This window comes from Caloenas nicobarica, chromosome 8 (genome assembly GCF_036013445.1).
Source record: "Caloenas nicobarica isolate bCalNic1 chromosome 8, bCalNic1.hap1, whole genome shotgun sequence".
Classification (NCBI taxonomy): domain Eukaryota; kingdom Metazoa; phylum Chordata; class Aves; order Columbiformes; family Columbidae; genus Caloenas; species Caloenas nicobarica.
Genome location: NC_088252.1, coordinates 23,662,627 through 23,678,398, shown reverse-complemented (window position 1 = coordinate 23,678,398; position 15,772 = coordinate 23,662,627).

The window sequence follows — 15,772 nt, the reverse complement described above, 5'->3', positions numbered from 1 at the left end:
AAACATTTTCCTCCCCGGGTGGTACAAACCAGACACAGGACTCATTCTGGCTTGGGAAGCGCTCGGCGTCCTCAGGTCCCAGCAAGCCACGCGTGCTCAGGGCTGCCTTTTTAGATCTGAACAAGCAGAGGCACCCAGGGTGCCTTTCTGTCACGTCTTGCTACCTGAGATTGCTATTTTATTTGCATGATGAGAAACGCGGCAGGCCTTTATGAGAGCCAGCCCCAGTAGTGCATAAACACAAGAAGTACGGTCAGCCCATGTCAAGCCATGGGCTGCATGTGGCCTGCAGAGCAGTTTATGTGGCCACCCAGGTGAAAGCATCCATGTTGGTCACCGCGGGATTACTCTGTCTCTAAAATAAGTGGTCCAGCCCTCTCCCCGGGGCAGGCAGAGTGACCCCACCCTGTGGCGAGAGCTCCCCAATGTGCAGAGCTCAGTCTCTAAAACGAGCAGGTGCAGAGCGGTGGGGTTCCCTGTTTTGTTTCTAAGGAAATTGAAGGAGAAGTAGAACATATGGTTTGGTTGGCGAAACAAAGACCTAGCACGCATCTTCTTTCAGTGTGCTTCATAAGGTGAAGCAATGGATAAGAAGGCAATTCAGTGGTTTTAGCATGAAAGGGGTAAATAATATACCGTGGGTTATTTAGGGAACCCGTGAGCCACCCATGCCCTTGGAGAGTCTCTCTCCAGCTGTCAGTGTGATGCTGGGCTGAGGTTCATGACTTGGCTGGGCACCAGCTGGGGCTGTGAAGGGATCTCCCCCTGCCCGGGTCTCTCTGCCGCGTCTTCCCCAGCACTACCTGGGCTGTGATATTTGCTCTGCTTCCTTTCAGCCAACAGCTAATCTCATAAAGACATGGACCCTGCAGAACATCTTGCCATCCTCCAGCACCCGCTGGCGTTTGCTGCCTCCAGAATTGCCCACGGTCATGAGTGGGCCCTGGCTGTGACCACAGCCTCCTGTGCCCTGTCTGCCTGGACTCCAGTGCAAGTGGAGGTCACTGCTTCCAGCCTTGGTCCTTCAGCTTGGGGCATCCCTCAAAGGTGTGCTGGAACTGGGGAACGCCTCGAGTTTTGGGTGTGCATGTGTTCTGCAATGCCGCGCTAATTTGTCCCTTGCTCATTAAAGAAATAAACTGGTAGGCCTGGATTATTCCCTCAAATCCTCACCCAGGAAAGAAGGACGGGAGAAGAAAGTTTGTAGTTTGGCAGAACACATGATTGCAAAGAGGATTATGTTTTGTGAAAAGCAATACATTCCTGCGCCGATAAAGGGGGGATTAACTAGATCTGAAACTCGATGCAGCTGTCTAGAGACAAGTCTCCTGTAAAGCGGCTCTCGGGCAAGACGTGCTCATAGACCCACTGGCTCTGTTTGCCAGAGAAGGTTTGGTCGAGGCTCCAGTGCCAAGGCCCTCCCTTGTCCAGCTCCATCCCTCACGGGTGTGGTGATGCCAGTCATGGGGGACACAGCCGTCACTCGGTATGTGACTGCCGTGCAGGATGAGCTGCTGCTGAGTGCCCGAGTGGAAGCAGAAGGTCTAAGAGAGTCCAGAAAGAGACTAGATCAGTCCTGCAGGCTGGATCCTCCGGTTGTTTCTCAGTGCAATGGTCCGGATGCAGCCCGCTGCTCAGGAAAGCATAACCTGGGGAAAACAGCCCCAGCCCTGCCCCACTCCCCCCACCAAGTTCGGCAGCGCCGGTACCGGTGCTAGGGCAGGGCTCTGCTCACCGCCTGCCAGCACAGCGAGCAGAGCAGGGTTTCCCTGGAGAGGTCCTGCTGGAGGAGGGACACCTGCGGCAGGGCTCAGCCTGGAGAGGCTCCCGGGAGCGACACCGAAACGCAGGCCAGGAAAGGGACAGCCCGATTTATTCCTGCCCGTGGCCTCCATCTGCCGTGCCTCCCAGCTGGCAGCGGCTGCTGTGCGCCCCACTCTGCCAGCCCCGACCTGCCCCAGCAGATACTCGCTGCACGTGTTCTCTGTTCCCTCTCACAGTATCTTTGACCATGTGCGGAGCAGTTCCCCATTTCTACACCTGCCTGGGAAAAGAGAAGAAAGTTGACAGTCTAGAAACTCAGATATTTTTGCACTGTAGCCAGCAACGGCAGGGAAATACCTTAAAATGAGGGTTCTTCAAATGCAATGTGATTCCCAAGAGCACTTGAGCCCCCTTTACCTTGCGCTGGGTGAAGGCAAGGAGCAGAGATAGCCAAAGCTGGGAAAAGGCCAAAGGTGGGGATGGGGATGTAGGATTGATGGGTGACTGCTGCTGACTTCTCATTCTTCATCCCATCAAGATGCATGGTCTCTGTGTGCATGATTTTAGCACAGTTCAGGCCCATAAAAATCAAGAGCCATCGCCATCCACCTGAAGATCTCTGTCCAGTTCCCAAAGACCAGGAAAAAAAAGTGGGAAATCCCAAGAACGTTTAAATTCTGAACCTGGCTGCAGCGGAGGGTTTGTGTTTGTTTCCTCTGAACTCCTGAGGGGCTTGTGAGTCTCCTGACTCGGACTCAAGTGACTCCGCATTCATTTGTGCAATACCCCATGATGTGACAGCGTCCCTCCAGCACAATTAATGTTGAAGCATGAGACCAAAATGTGGGAAGGAAAATATGGTTTCACTTCAGTTTTGCAGCATGGCTGGACTTCATGTGACCAGCTGTCCTACTTGCATTTTGGGAAGGCAGTTAAAAAACACAGGGAAAACAAGAGCCACAGAGATAAACAGGCTGGAAAGGGTGCCCTGGGCTTTGTGAGCAGCTTATCAAAAACAACACTGGGGGGTGACTTGAGCACTTTTATGGCAAGAAATACTGGAACAAGCATGGCTCTTCAGTCTGGAATGGATGGAAAAGCCAAGAACCAAGTGCTGGAGCATGGTGCCAAGCTGGAGGTGCTGCAGCCGAGTGCACGCTGCTGGGCTGAGGCTGAGGGTTGTGGGAGATGCGATGGCTCATGGGTGGAAGGTGGTCGAAGGGCTGTTGTGGGCTGTGGACTCTGCGAAACAGAGGCTGTGAGGCACCCCAGGGTGCAGGACCTGGGGGCAACAGAAAGACTTTGGTCTTCTGCCCTGAGTGTCAGCCACTTCTGCACCACAGATGCTTGGAGAAGTGGCAGCATCATCTCCTGCCTTCCTGGGAGCAGATATGAGCGATGCACCGGCTGTGCTCCCTGCTCACCTTGGAGGCTGCACAGGAGTGCAGTCAGCTCTTTTAGGTCCCAGAAGAGAGCTGGAAAATCCAGGTTTTTGCAACCTTGGAAGCGTGCTGCGATCCCACTCCATGTCAGGGGCAGCAGGCACAGCTCCCAGGAGATCCTGCCTTCTCTGCTCCCGTCTCCCCCAGCCAGCAGTGCGATATTCAAGAACTTCACAACACTGTGTGTACCCCCGTCCTCTAGAAGACCTTGTGGTTGAGAGAGTCCAGTGCAGAGCAATGAAGATGATTAAGGGAGTGGAGCATCTCCCTTATGAGGAAAGGCTGAGGGAGCTGGGGCTCTTTAGCTTGGAGAAGAGGAGACTGAGGGGTGACCTCATCAATGTTTATAAATATGTAAAGGGTGAGTGTCACGAGGATGGAACCAGGCTCTTCTCGGTGACAACCAGTGGTAGGACAAGGGCTGATGGGTACAAACTGGAACACAGGAGGTTCCACTTAAATATGAAAAGAAACAACTTCTCAGTGAGGGTGATGGAACACTGGAACAGGCTGCCCAGGGAGGTTGTGGAGTCTCCTTCTCTGGAGTCATTCAAAACCCGCCTGGACACCTTCCTGTGTAACCTCACCTAGGTGTTCCTGCTCCGGCAGGAGGATTGGACTGGATGATCTTTCAAGGTCCCTTCATCCCCGACATTCTGTGATTTTGTGGTTTTGGCCTTTGCTGCTGCATTTCTCTATTGCCCTGACTGAAAGAGGGGTGAAGATGCTGGATCTGACCCTTGCAGAAAAAGCCATCCTGCTGCCTTGGAAGAGGTCACCCCATCCTGCTCACTCCCGGCAATCCAGGCTCGTGCAGCCACGCTCAGTAGCTCTGGTTCTTTGGCCACAGTCGCGGCACATGCTGCGGTTCAGCCTGAGGAGGGAGGGGGATCCTGGCAGGCACCGGCGCCTGGGACATGGTCTGCTGCCTCTTCTCCAGGAGCAAAGGGGCTGTGGAGGAGGCGGGGGGTGAGCCATGCACAGCCAGGAAAAGCCATTTGAGAGGGTGGAAACACAGCAGGTAATGCTGAGAGCTGGCCACAGCTTCCCTTCAAAATAACACCCGTCTTCGCATCCTTCCCGGGGAAGCACCTGGGTCTGGCCTGGCTCTCCACATTGTCCGCAGCTGGCCCGGTGCTCCTGCCCGGCAGCCGGAGAGGAGCCGGAAAGCACCGAGCTCCCTGGGGAGAGGTTTGAGGTCAAGGGCAGTGCGGGCCCTCGACCTCTGAACGTGCAGACCTGGGGTATCGCATGGACCCCCTGCTCAGAGACGTCTGGGGTTTTTTTACCCCACTGCAGTGAGGAGGCTCATCCTCCCATCTCTCCCACCACACGAGGATGTGGTAGTTCTTGTTACCACCGCTCTGCTTGCCAGGGGCTGGCGGAGACCCAGCAGAGAGCCTCACGCTTGGACACTATGCCCCAGTGGGGTTAGAACAGTCTGACTCTTTCAACGGGGCTTCCTTGCTTGCAAAGAGTAGGTTTTGCTGGGATTTTAACCCCCAAAGTCCTGGGGACTCCTCTCTGCTCCTTGCACGACCTATAGAGAGGAAGGCAGGTGGTTTTATCCCAGCTCAGAGCATGCAGGGAGACGAGGCAATTAGCAAAGAGAAAGGCTTTAGCGTTGCTTCCTGCTGGGTTGTATCTTTTGGCAAGATGCTGGCCCTCCCCAGGTGCAGCCGAGGGGGACAAGAGCAGCACGAGGACAAATCCTTGGCGTGCGTGGGGCTGATATCGCTCCTGCCAACAGACGAAGCGCGACGGGGCTGGTGCAGACCTAGCAGGAGCTGCTGTTGACCTGGAGCCTTCAGCAGTGCAGGGTCAGCCCGGCAAAGCTCCTGCTATCTCGGCAGCTGCACTGCGGGACTGTGCCGCTTGTCATTGCCCTGATAGCAGCTCTGCCCGCTGAGCACGGCTGCTTTTATCTGGTGGTCACGGCGGCTGTCACTGCGGTGGGGGGGCTGCGGAGCTGGAGGCCTCCAAGGAGTCTACAAACAAGCTCAGGATGTGAGCACAATAGCCATGGACGGGCCTTTGAAAAGCAGAGGGATGCAGCACGGCCACCCTGGGGCACATCAAAGGTCTGTCTTGCTCTGCACCACCAAAAAAGCCTGTGTGTTTGATGGCTACCTGTTGACCTGGCCCCAGCATCACATCAGCCCAAGGGCCGGATAGTTTGAGTCGTGGGAAGCAGAAAGGAAAAGGGTGGCAGTGAGGAGAGAACCCACGTGGGAGCCGGGACATAGCTCTGAGGGTCTCTTCTTCCAAATAATGGGTTTCTCACAAGTTCCTCAGTCCTGCTTTGTCCTGGCCCTCCCTGATCTGCACCTGGCGTGCAGCACACAACCATTCTCTTTCCTCCTTCAGTGCACCTCCAGGCAGGCATTTCAGGTCATTTTGGCAAAGTGTGCAATTTTGCAAGCACTCGAATCAGCGATTGCCACAGCTCGGGACTGTTGAGGATTTCCCTCCCAGACTTGGTGGTTTGAATCCTAGAAAGCCAGGGGTGCCATTCACAATTTGTGGTGTTTCATATGAGGAGCTCATGTACCCAGAAGGAAAGTTGCTACTCAACAGGCTTGGAAAGCCAAGGTCTGAGCCATGTCTGGATGGAGCCATGAAGGACATGACGATAAAGTGAGAGGTGTCTGCACACGGGACATTCGCCTGCCCTATGGGGTCCTGCAGTACCTGCTGTACCTCTCTAGCAGCATCAGACCTGCAAAAGTCCCTCTGTGCTCACTCCGGTGCTCCCAAAAGGGCCTGAGAAGGGCTGGAAAACCCAGGGAAGTTCTGCCTCTGATTTGCTCTGCAGTGCACACGCTGCCGCCTTTGGATCAAGGACCGCCCGAGCCTGCTTGGTGGGAAACACCCTCCGTGGATAAGGGCACATGTTGACTCAAGAGATTAGACCTGTCCACTCCTTTGTGTTTTTATGAAGTGTATTTATTGGCAAAAGAGCAATGCAAAGGACAAAGAAAAAAATAATAATGAAAAAACCCCGACAACATAAAGAAGCAGCCAGCACCCTGTGCAGTGCTGCGGGCTCTGCAGGGATAAAGTGTCCCCGAGAGAGCTGGACGATGGTTCTGCTTTTGGGAAACGGCTGAAACTTGCAGACACTCGGAGCAGCAGGCTGAGCCAGTATCTCCTCCGTGGGCTTTTCATTGCAGAGCTGCCCTGGCCTCGGTGGTCTACTCTGCTTTTGAAACCATTGTCAGGGTAATTAAACGCTCCCAGGCAGGTGCGGGAGCCTTTTGAAACTCGAGGTTTGGCTTTGTCTTCTCCGCCTGCTGGAAATGCCGTTTTATTAGGGTGGATTAATCTCTCACAGCAACATCTGAAAGCAAAGAAGGGGCTTTAATTGAGGTGGGATTAGTGCAGCCAGGCTGAGCAGGGGGAGCGGGAGCTCTCTCCCTACCTGCTAATTGCCCCATCTGTGCGCTGGCAGCGGCTGCGGCACCTGCCCCCGGCTGCCTGCGTGCTGGCTTTGTGCCGGGGGGCCCAGGCGATGCGTGTGCCTTGTAGGTTCATTTACACAGTGACGGGTGAGATGCGATGCTCAAACCCGAGGAGCTCTGGCGGCCAGAGGGCTCGGGATGCTCTCGGCACTCAGATGCCTGGCACGGTCCTGGGGGGCTCGTGCTTTTCCCTTGGGCTGTTGCGGAGTCCCAGTGGATGAGCTGAAACCCACGAGCTGCAGTTTGCTGCCAGCCCCTGTCCCTGGGCACAGGCACGGTGAATTTAAATGTGAGCCCAGGCTATCTCCCAGGGCATGTGAAGCACGTCAGTGCCTCAAGGGCAAACCTCCTGGCCAGTGTGTGCCTGGAGAAGGGCTGTGACTGTCCCAGCTCTTGGAAACAAGGCAGCTCTGTGCCTTGGCCAAATTACTGACCTTCCCATCCCTGCTGGTCTGCCTTGCAACAGCCTTCTGCCCCAGGCAGGCACCGTCCCCCCGTGTCTCGTTCCAAGGGACAGGGTGCCAAAGGCAAATGTCCACGGTGGGCTCTGCAGAGGCACAACCTTGCTCGTCCCCTCTCTTTCAGTAGGTGTCCTTTGGAATGCTGGGCCCCTGCTCGGTGGGAAAAGCTGACTTTACCCTAGGGAAAAATAAACGTCAGTTTTTGTTTTCATCTCGATGTGGCCTGAAAGTCAAAATCTTTCCTGCAGCTAAAAAAACCTCTCTGGTCAAGCCAATGGAAACAACCTCTTCTGCTCCGTTCCCTGCTTCCCCAGTGAAGAGCAGGCTGATGTTTGTTATTACCTCCTGACTTTTAGTCATTCTTGGCCTGTAAAGGAGCAGTCAGCAGGGGCCAGCCTCTCCTTTAGCTCTGCTTGGCTCACTCTGTCCGCAAGAACTGCCCCGGGGGTGCTGAGCCCGCTGTGCCAGTGCAGGCACCCGCCCCAGCTCCCTCCTCAGCCAGGTGCAGCTGTGAGTTTTGCTGGGTGCTATTACCCCTTGCTGGAGAAAGAACCTTTCTTTGCCTGTGCATGTCCCAGCAGCTTTTATTTGCTTTGTCCAGATGTGAATTCGGAGGTTTTACTTGTTACCCCATGATGCAAAAGGGGAAAAGGGGTGCGTGGCGATGCACACCTCTGCAGAGCAACTGGTGCTGCCCCAGCACACCCTCCCCTCCTCCTCCTCACCACTGGAGCCTGGGGGGGAAATGCTTTATCCCTTCACTTTATCTCTCAGCAGGGACTTAGGGGAAGATGTGAGACCCAGGTGAGAGGCTGGGCCAGGGCTGAGCGTTGCTTTGCTGTCAGTGAGCAAGAGCTGGCGATGCTGGATCCCTCTGCCTTGGCTCCCTGCACTTCGCAGGGTGCCGTGGGCTGCTGTGCTCGCAGGCGTGGACACCAGCCAGGGGCACAAAACCACCTGCACCCACACATCTACGTGTCAAATGTGGGCACATGCACAGGGACGCCCATACGTACGCCGCTATCCACACGCACACCCGCCAGGGGCACCCACGTGTGTGCCCACACCTCTCCGGGCACATCCACCCCCTCCTGCTCCTCTGCCTGCCATAGCGAGAAGGGGCGGGCAGCGGGGTGGGTGAGCTTGCCCGACACCCTGGCGTGGATCCGGCACTGGTGGAGGTGACAGGAGGGTTTTTCTTGGTTCCCACTGAGCTGCATTCTTTCCACCTCCCACTTGTGATGGGCGGCAGCATCACTCGGTGTCAGCCTTGACCTGCTGAAGAAGACCCACCAAGGGGTGAAGACTTTCCCCCAGCGAGCAGGACTGCTCCCCATGCCCAACCCACGGCCCTTGCAGGTGTCTCCGTGGGGTGACTGAGGCCGGTGGGTGGGTGTTGTGGAGACAGGAGGGCTCGAGGCCATCAGGGAAGCAGCACCCCCCTTCCACAAACACGCCGTGTCTCTGCTGGCTCTCTGGGAAAATATTTGTCAGTCTGAGGCAGGGCTTTTTAAAAGCCTCAGCATTTTCACCTGCGAGCTTCTTGCAGGAGAGAGACAAGTGAGAAAATAAAACTCTCGACCAAAGCAAACGCCCACAGCCCACACTGAGTGTGTTTTTACCTCCTCATTCTCGAAAGCAAACATCAGTGGTGATGTGCAATATTTTAGGTGGCCGTGGCAGAAAAAAGCCTCTCTTGTTTTTCAAACAAGGTGCCTTTTCATTCCGAGGTTGGTGGGCAGCTCTAAGAAACCGGTGGCGTTTCACCGGGATGCCTGCTGGAAATATAGATATTGCCTTATGGCAGCAAAACACTTCTTTGCATCCAAAACCTCTGAGTGGGGAGGAAGCGGCGCCCGAGGGTGCTGACTGCGGCATTTCCGCAGGATCCCCCCAGCCGGGTTGGGGACCACCGGCCGTTTGTTCGTCCCCTTTGAAGGAGACAAAGCCCCCACCACGCCGAGCCCCGTGGCTTGGTGGCTTCCGCTCCCGCCGAGCGCGGCACCGTCGGATGTGGGGCTGCTGAGAGGGAAAGCAAACAGAAGGGAGGCCAGAAGGGCTGGGCAGACGATGGGGGTGTTATCGGGTGGCCCATCTGCGAGGCTCTGTTCAAAAGGGAGGAGAAGGCTGGAGATATCAAAGCTGCTGCGATGGCCTCGGTCGGGGTGGGAGAAGGGTTTCATCCAGCCTCTGCTGGGCTTCTCCCTGCTCACAGTGGGCTCCCCTTCCTCCTACGCCACAGACAAGCCCCACCATCCTCCTCCTCTCCTCCAGCTGGGAGACAGACCCTTGGAGTGACAGTAACGGGGCGCTGGCATTGTGACAGGCAGCACCTTGTACCGGGCATCCCCAGGGTCACCTTTGAGGCTGGGGGGACCCTTGGGCAGGAGCAGCAGGGTTGGTCCCCTGGGAGTACTGGCTTGGAAGTGTGATTGAGGCTATAGCTTGGGCGATAAGCAGCCTGTAAGGACAAGCGGTTCCTCTCTTGAGGGCACACCCAACCCAGCTCACTGCGATAAGTATACACTACATAAGATCCTATGTAATATAAAGTCATTACCTATATATGTGTGTGTATGTATTTATGGCTTTTTCATGAATACATATATATATATGGTCAAGCAGTTTCAGGAAAAGGCATTTTGCTGACATGAATTGTAGGGCTGGGCCACTGAGGGCCCACAAGAGAGTTCCCTGAGGGGTGACCCATCTGTGACACCCCTGGTTGTGCCAATGTCCCATTTCCCTCCCCAGCTTGGAGCAGTGACACGGGAGCCTGTTCATGGTGGCAGCATCCACGGTGGTACCCAAACCTGCCCGGGGAAGGGGGAGGAGGATCCCTGGGGGTGTCACCAGGGCTGTGCGCAGGAGATGGCAACATGGCTGGGCAGTGTTTCTGGGAGCTGGGGCTGGCGGGGAGCAGGGCACTGGGGCAATTTTGCTCACCCTCCCTCCCTGCATCACTTCTGCCTCCCGAGAGGGTGAGGGAGGGGATGACGAGACATCCGGGGTTGGCTTTTCCGTGCAGCGGCGTGCTGCTCTGGTTAGCGAAAATCCCCAGCTCTCTCGCACTCCCATCCAGGAGGTGACGGGTGACACAGACCTTGTTGGAGGTGACACTCTCAGCGTGCTGCACGCCTCCCATCTCGCACCATCATCGCTGCCCCACAGCCACCCACTGGTGTGTCCTGTTGCAGAGGGCTCGGGGCTGCGGAGGGGATTTGCCTGGTGTGTCCTATGGGAATGGTTTGTGCCCCCTCATGCTGGGAGAAGGGAGATTTTCCGTGCCCAGGAGGGGAGGCTGAGGCCAGCAGGACCTCCAAAGCTGGTGTTTCTTCTGGTGACCTTGAGGCAGAGGCTGCAGGCAGGCAGCCGGCTGCGAGGCCAGCGTGTCCTCATCTGAAATGCCAGCTCGGTCTACAAATAACACCTGGCACGGGTCTCTCCCCGGGCATCAGAGCGATGAGAGACTGAGCGCTCTCTGCCCTCGTGCTGCAGAGCTCTCACCCCATTTTAGAGATGGGGAAACTGAGGCACGATGGGGTTATTGACCCTGCCTCGCGGTGAGCCCATGATGCAGCCCTATGGGTTTGCAAGGCACTGGGAGGTGTTTTCCAGTGGCAGAGGAACTGGTTCCCACTAGGAAGGGGAGGGTTTGAGAGGGGCTACTGCTCTGCCAGAGGGTCCACACCTCGTGCCCCCCAGTCTGTGCTCTCAGGGAGCCAGGGAACCTCCCCCTGCCCACAGAGGGGACCCGCATGGGCTCAGCGTCTCACACCCCTGCCCTCCTCGCTTGCTGCTCCCTCCCAGCCGTATCTCCCAGGGACGGCGGCTCCCGCCCCACCAGCTGCCTACCAGGGCAATCAGTGGGGAGCACACGGTTCTTATCTGCAGGCAGCCGCAGGCAGGTCTGCTGCCGTCCCTATCAGTCCCCAAGGTCAGCCAGCCCCATCCTGGCCATGCTGGGGCCAAGGCCATTGCCGCAGCCCCGTGCTGAGGGGTGCAGGGGGATGCTCGGGGCCCAGGGATGCTGGTGGATTTGCAGGGGTCCAGCCGAGGCCATGACGCTGGGCGGCTGTGGGTTGTGGTGGGGCGTGCGAAGGAGGATGGTGGCAACAGCCTTGCATGACCGTCAGCAGGATCCGGCCCCAACATCGACTTCCACGAAACTCTCAGCAGTGGTTTCCTCACCAGGGTGATGCTTGCAGGGGCTGGGGGGGTGGCGGGGCAGCGCCCTGGGAAAGGCTTTCCTGTCCCTTTCACAAGCCTGTTGACCTCCATGTTTTATTTGTTTCTCTTGATTTGTGCCAACCCTCCTGCTTCCAGCGACTCAGCGAGGTGCTGGCGGGACACCGGTGGGGTGGGGACGCTGCCTCTCCCCTATATCCCTAGGGTGGGGGGTACTAGCACCATCTGTGGTCATGCAGAGTGCTGGCATCTCTACAATGAGGTGCCCATGGAGGGTGGTTTGCCCCAGAGGTGGGTGCCAGGCACCCCCCCCATGCCACGGGGTCCCATTGCTCTTGGGAAACTCGTCCTGCCTGGCACAGGGACCAGACAGAATGAGGGAGGTCCCTTGGGAAAGGGAGCAGCCTGGCCACTCTGTCCCACTGAGTAGGGGCCATCCCTCTGTGTCCTGGGACAGCAGTGACCACGGAACACCAAAAGCTCAGGATGAAGATCTCTATTTTCTGCTCGTCCAGCTGGACTGCAGCCTGAGCTGAGTGTGAGGTTCTCACTCCTCCGTGTCCCTGTAGTCCAGCGCAGCCACAGGCTCTGGGTGGGAGAAGAGAGGAGAGCATGGGGAGGAGCATGTTTTGGCCTCCTACCAGGGCTTTAAATGAGGATTTTCTTTCCCTGTTGTGTCCTGGCCATGGGGAAGCTGGTGGTGGTCAGCTGGGAACCCACCATGCCCACCAGGGTCAGCCCCTGCAGCTGTATCTGTTGGGAATTAGAGATGGGTGGAAAATTGACTAAAAACTCATGCAAATATTTGCATTTCAAGCACTTTTCCAAGTATTGGGGAACGCTGACAAAGCAGCAGCGTGGGCGATGCAGACATGCCAAGAGGGTCCGCTTGGCTTTTTTTTTAACAGGATTTAAATGGTCAAATAGTTTTGTTTAAAATAAGAAAAGCTAACCAAGCAAATGGGAAGATTTACCAGAGGTGCTGCTGGCCCCTCCACCAGCTCCTTGGGGTAAAACAGCCACTCCAATGCCAAGGGGGCTGTGAGCGTTCAGACCACCCCTTCCCTGGGATGGTGAGTGCATGGCTCCCATCTCAGTGCTCCATTTTCCTTATCTGCTGAAGGGGTTTTTGGCAGGAAAGGAGCTCTCTGTGCTCAGTGTTGCTCTGCCCTGTAGCATCCCAGGGGTCTGGGGTTGAGGCTGAGCTGGTGGACCTTGCCTAGAGCCTTGTGTGTCCCCCCCATCCTACCAGGGGATACTCACCTGCTTTTGGCTCTTGCCCATCCTGCCAGGTTTTGGCCATGGTAGCAGCCTGTGTGGAGAAGGATGACGGGGGGAGAAGGGTGGGCATGGACCCTGGTGGTCCCAGGATCGCCCATCCCAAGCATGGGCAGGTGCTGGAATAAGATGAGAAGCTGGGGGGACCCTGGCTACCCCATCCCGCTGCATTTCCCCTCTCCACACCCATCTCTTCCAGCTCTTGGGGCAGGCTGGAGCAAGCAAGTCACAGGCACGTCCTGTCCTGCCAGCACAGGGAGGGCTCAGAGCCGTGGGCTGCAGGGTGAGAGCCCTCTGTGTCCCCAGGAAGCCACTCTTGGGGGTGACACTGACCACAGGCCTGGCCCCAGGTGGGATGGGATGGGGTGGGCTTGGGCAGGGTGATGGGGCTGGGGGCTTGGTGCGAGGAGGGGTGGGTCAGTGCTGCCGGGTGTCACTGGTGAATCCGGCACCAGTTGGGGATGGAGAGGGGAGGGTGTGCAGCGATGGAGCCCCCCGTGCACCCGTGTGTGTGTGGTGGGACCAACTCATGCAGAGCATCGATATGTGGGGCTGTTCTGCTTTGCGCTTGGGGACCAGCCATGTCCTGCATCCCCCTCCTGGGCTGGTGGGATGCTCCATGCCCCACAGACGTACCTGACATCTCAGGGTGTGCTGTGCTTGAAAGATGCAGGGGACCCAGGGTTTAATCAGGTTCAGGCAGACAGTGGCGAGGAGGATCATCATGATGCTGGAGCGGTGAGTCAGGAACAAACGGAGACAGGCGTGCTGGGCAAGAGGATCCCTGCCTGCCCCTGTGTAGTGATCACCCATGGGTGGTGCTGGCCCCGGGGCTACGTGCAGGCAGGGGAGAAGAGGCCCCTGCACAGGACAGCCTGGGCAGTGCAGCACATGTGTGTGTGCAAGCCGGGGCAGGACTCTGCCTCTCTGGGCCAAGGATACGTGCAGATCGTCGCGGTGTTGATGGACCACAGGGGGATGGGCACCAAGTAGATAAAGCAGGACAGTAGGACCGCCATGACATAGCCCGTGGTGACCGTCACGAAGAGGCAGACGCAGCACATGTTGTTGGAGCTGGTGTGTTTCTTCGGCCATAGGCAATACTGGTGAAACTGGTGCAGCACAGGGGTGCTGGGTGGAGGGTGCCCCATAGGTCCCGTGCACCTCATGGGGCCAGGAGCACCCAGGGCTGTGGCCACCCTCTGCACGGTGCTGCATGTGCGTGAGGGGCTGCGCTTGTGCGAGGTGGGGTGAGCGCGTCTGTGTGTGCGAGGGGTGTGCAAGGGGTGTCTGAGTGCCCAGGGCCGGGTGTGCAGGGTGCAGGATGTGTGAACAGGCGTACCGGGTGCAACGTGGAGAGCTGTGTGTGTGGGGCACAATGTATAGGGCTAGGGTATGGTGCATAGGGGCTGCAGGGAGCAGGGCTGCCTGTGCAAGGTGTAATGTATAGGGATGGGTGTATATGGGGTGCAGCATGCAGGGCTACAGACGGGGTTTATGGGGTGCAGTGAGTCAGGTTAGGTGTGGGGACACAGTATGTAGGGCAGGATGGAGGAGGTATACAGCGTGTAGGGACAAGGGTACGGGGCTTGGTTAATGGGGCTGAGGGGTGGGCCGGGTGTGCAGGGTACCTTGGACACGCACACAGCCCCGGTGTGCCCTGCATCCCTCACCTCCATGGAGCGCTTGCAGTGGGGGCAGCAGAGGACCTGTGACTGGCTCTGATGGTGGCACCCGCACCGGCAGCGCTGCCTCGCTGTGCTGATGAGCACCTTCTTCACCTTGTCCTGCCTGGCCACTGCTGTAGCAGACACGTGGGGATACTAGGTCCCCCCAGCTCCTGGGGCCACCCCACCATGAAGCAGCCCCTGCCCCCCGTCATCCCACCTATCTGGAGAAGCCCCAGGCCGGCTACGCTGAGCAGGACCAAGGTGGTCAGAGCCAGGAGGAAGAGGATGGAGGCGGAGCTGAGGAGCAGCAGCGCAACGTGCAGAGCCAGCCAGCCGCACCTGCAAGGGGGGAACAGGGAGGATGGGGTGGGCGTCAGGCCCTGGGGCTGCTGCGGGAGAGGGTGCACAGAGACCCTTGGGGTGCTCGGCCCCGCGGGCTGCTGGAGCTGGGGGATGGCGGGGGAAGAGGACGCAGACCCAGGCTGCTTGAGCTGATGCCTGGCACTAACATCTCGGGGGCGCTGGTGTGAAACAGCAGCTCTGCTGCCCCATGCCCATGGGATGGGGCTCGGCCCATGGCTACGGCATGACTTACAGGAAGGAGACAAGCGAGCTGAGGTAGATGATGGTGCTGAAATGAAGGGGGATGAGAAGCTCCATGGTGGGCTGGGCAGCTGCAGGGCCCTGGCCCTGGCCAGGGAAACAAATCCCCCCATTCCATTCCCATGACAACCACAGCATCCCCCTCCTTCCCCACATCCCATTTCCATGGCAACAGCAGCACATCCCCCCTCTGCCTCCACCTGCCACCCCCCATCTCATTCCAATGGCAACAGCAGCGTCCTGCTCCCAAACAGAGTGCCAGGGACCCAGTGACACTCTGCTTTCAGCAGGAGCCCACTGCCAGCGGGACAAAGGCTGGGGGCTCAAAGGTCCCTGGGCACCCAGCAAAAAACAGTCCTCATTTTTCTTGGGGTGCTGGAAGCACACCAGGAGCCATGGGCACCCCTGGGACCCATGAGGATGCTGGGATCCATCTAGGACAAGGACACACTGCTCCCCACATCTAATGTCCCAGCTCCCCCCACAACGTGCCCCCTCCAGTCCCTTGTCCCCCTCCCCGGGCCTGGGCTCTGCTTCTGTCCCAAGAGGCCGGGGTGCTGAGCTGGGGTGGGGAGCGTTGGGCCAGCCCTGCCCTCTAGTGTCATGGGAGCCACTCTGAGCAGCGCTTGGCCCTGGGCTGCTGGGAGCTGAGCCCTTGCAAACTCTTCACGCAGCCCACAGAGCCGTGCAGGGTCTGGCAGGCTTCCCACGGCCTCGCAGCATCGCCTCCCACCCGGCCACTGCTGCCAAGGGGCCACAAGGACGCACCATGGACCTTGAATGGCACCACGGCATGACCCCGGCAACACAAACCCATCTCCAGGCTACCCCAGAGAGTGCGTAGACAGCGTCACCCCAGCACAGGTGTCCTGCTCCCCAAGCTTTGGGGACGCGCAGGCGTGCCA